The sequence below is a fragment of the Otolemur garnettii genome, unplaced genomic scaffold (genome assembly GCF_000181295.1).
Source record: "Otolemur garnettii isolate 467f Iridium unplaced genomic scaffold, OtoGar3 scaffold00008, whole genome shotgun sequence".
Classification (NCBI taxonomy): domain Eukaryota; kingdom Metazoa; phylum Chordata; class Mammalia; order Primates; family Galagidae; genus Otolemur; species Otolemur garnettii.
In genome coordinates, this window is record NW_003852403.1 from 21,852,517 (window position 1) to 21,856,085 (window position 3,569).

Below are 3,569 nucleotides of genomic sequence, written 5' to 3' on the forward strand. Positions count from 1 at the left end.
TGGCTGGCGCCTTAGCCGGTTGAGCTATAGGTGCCGAGCCAAGTCAGTGCTTCTCAACATGTGGGTCCTGACCCACAGGAACTGTATTAAAGGGCTGTGGCATTAGGAAGGTTGAGAACCACTGGTAACCGATTCTCTTGCCTTAGCCTCCCAAGTAGCTGGGACTACAAGCACCCGCCATAACGTCCGGCTATTTTTTTTTTGGTTGTAGTTGTCATTGTTGATTGGTAGGCCTGAGCTGGATTCGAACCCATGAGCTCTGGTGTATGTGGCTGGCACTTTAGCTGCTTGAGCCACAGACACCAAGCCCACTGAGCCTATTTTTATTTTTTGAGACAGACTCTTAAGCTGTCACCCTGGGTAGAATGCTGCGGCATTGATACAGGACAAGTGGTGTCCCAGCCAGCTCAGTGGACCTGGGGGAGAGGAATACACCAGATTGGCAATGTTGGTGCAGTGGCAGCCAGCAGAAGAACCAGAGGGCTGGGAGTGGGGCTGCAGGAGGCTCCAGTAGCCTGAGCAGCCAGACAACTGCTGGGGAGACACCAGCACCTTAGGTTCCCCTCCCCTTGCACTTAAGATTGAACAGGGAACACCCCCATTTCCTAGGCCTGGTCAATTTCATGTAAGTTTCCTAGGCCTGGGAATGAAAGGGATTGTAGCCATTCATTCATTCATTCGGGACCCAGGCACACTAAATGTAATGGTGCCCTATCCACTGAACCGCAGGCACCGCCCTCCAGAGGCCCCCATGTGACTATATATATCCCTAGACAAGGAGCCCAGAGAAAGACAGAAGAGATGCTGCAGGAAGACGAGGCCCAACGGAGAGAAAGAGCACCCAAACACCACGTTTATAAGAGAAAGGGCTTTATTCACCAGCCGGGAGCTTAAGGCATAGAATTCCAAATGGCCGTGCTGCCCTACTGGCTTGGTCTTTCCCTTTTTATTGACAGTCAAAAAGTTCCACCCCACAGGTACCCTTCTCATTGGCCAGTTTGAATCAAGTGGAAGATGCTATTCCAGCCCCTATAGAACTACAGGATTTCACAGAACTTGGAAATTTCCAAGTTCCAGGAAGTTAAGTCTACAAATTCCCAAGAGCTGAGTCACCATGGAGAGGATCTTGCAGGTGTATCCTTGTGGTCTCCTTGAGAAGTCCTGTTCTCCCAGACCTCAACCTTCTTGGGTATCCTCTCAGAGAGAGAGAGCGTGAGCTTTTTTCTCCCGACTTGGAAGCTTTAGTGTTTCTGTATTCTTTTCTGTAAATAAATCCTATCTTACCACTGATCTGTAGTCCACGGATTCATTCTTTGAATCACCAAGACCAAGAACCTACTGAAGAGCAAAATTCTGGCATCATATTTGGGGGCGACATCCGGGATTGAAGATCTGTGTAAGAAATGGAACCACTTACCTCTGTCCTGCTTTTCTCTGTAGTTACAATAATGGCGACTAATAATTTTGATGCCCATCAGTCAGTAAATGTACATAGTGTGGCTGCTGACCTCCAGGTCACAGATGAGAGGCTGTTGGGGAATGAACTTTCTAATTCTCTTTGGCTCCAGAAAGGAGTCCAAGGGAATGTTAGAAGGCTTTTGAAACTGTTCTATATTTACTCCTTTTCTCTGGTTGAGAGGGAAAGAGCTAAGGAAATTTCACCCCCAAAAATGATTCCTTGGTATAAAGACTATTTTCAGGGAAAAGGCCTTTTTTGATTAGAAAGCACCAGCCTCTCTTCTATTAAAACCTGAGTAACCTGATTTAGAATCAGAAAAGGGACTTCTGGACTCCTTATTACATGCTAATAGACCTGGCCCTAGGCCAGGCGCTATGCCTTCTAGAAGGCATCTTTAAAAGTCACTGACTATCATTGAAACTTTGGGAAATCGCTCTTGTGGTTCCTCTCACCTGCGTGGTATTTGCAAATAAACCTTTCTCTGATTAATCTACTATAACTGTGAGTTGATCTTTTTAGCAAACCAACCTAAGGGAAAAGAGCAAGTTTCCCTGGGACTCCCCTTCAAGAGGGGAGCAAAGAGGTAGCACCCAGAGGCTCTGGGGTCCCCAGCAATGGTTCTGATGCCAGGACATGGGAGGACTTTAGGAAAATTGTGCTCTCCCAGCTATTTTACTACCTGCTCTTCTCTTCCATGGTCCCAAACTTTTCTGTATTTATCTCTATAGCCCTCTTCTCCTTCTCTCTCCTTGTAGTTTGCATGCTTTGTCTGCATGTTGGTAAAGGATTACTTTATATACTAGTGAGGCAAGAAAGTAAAAGCAGAGCTAAAAGAATCTGTCCTAGCCCCCCTGTGTAGACCTTAGCCAAGCCGCAGGCATTTCTGTTGTATGTATGTTCCTCCCTTGACATGCGTAGGGCCTAGATTGTAACCTAGTAACTTCCTTGGACTTCCATCGCCTTTGAGGGCAAGTGGTCCAACCAGTCATAAGGGCGTGGGCCAATCTGACCTTCCCCTTGAGCCTGGGACCTTGAGGATGATGTCATGTCTTTCTCTGTTTTATGACCCTCACATGCACTCTCGCCCTAAAAAGTGGATAAAAGAGAGGCAAAAGATTGGGTTGGGGGGGCTTGCTTTTGGAGACACAGGTCTTCCGAGATCCCCTAGCCAGAATAAACCCGCTTCCTGTAACCAACTGGTGCCTGGAGTCTTCTGTCTGTGTTCCAGCTACACCAATCAAGTTTGTATGGGCTTATTCTGGTATTTTTGGATGTTTTAAGTGTGCTTCAAATGTTGTAGGTGTGTTGTAAGGTAAAAGTATTGCCTTTCATTGCAAAATTAAATTCAATTGGCATTTTTATGTGTCTGATAAAAAGGCTAAACCTTGTTAACTAGAAGTTAGCTCCAAACAAAGGGCAAAATGACTCCTCTACACGGCTTTTCTGGGCAACTAGAGGCCTGTGAAGGGGAAGCCCTAGGCAACTCCCCAAGGCAAGCATGGCCCTAAATCCTTAGCTGCAACTTAATCTCTTAAAAATGAAGAAAGGCAATGAAAATGACCCTGGGTATTTGATTTCTTCTGGTTTATTGGTGTAAGTAGAAAAGTTTAAAATACTTACAGGTTTCTTTTAAGACTTCAGTTAATTGTAATGCAAGAGTTTCAAAGTGTCTCAACTCTGATTTGTTACTAATTATTGTTGCCTGGCTAACTTTTGGAAAGAAAAGGGAGGTTGGAGGGCTGTGCCTGCTGCTCAGTGGATAGGGTGCCGGCCCCATATCCTGAGAGTGGCCAGTTTGAACAGGGCCCCAGCCAAACTGCAACAAAAAAATAGTGGGGTGGTGTGGTGGGCACCTGTAGTCCCAGGTACTCGGGAGGCTGAAGCAAGAGAATCGCCTAAGCCCAGGAGTTAGTGGTTGCTGTGAGCTGTGATGCCACCGCACTCTACTGAGGGTGATAAAGTGAGACTATGTCTCTAAAAAGAAAAGAAAAGGGAGGTTGCAAAACATAGCATTTAAGACCTGCTATTTTCCTTTGTTACTGGGAGTTTAGAAGAAGCTTGTAAAAGATTATATAGAGTTAAATGTGCAAGAACTGCACAGCCATTTTCT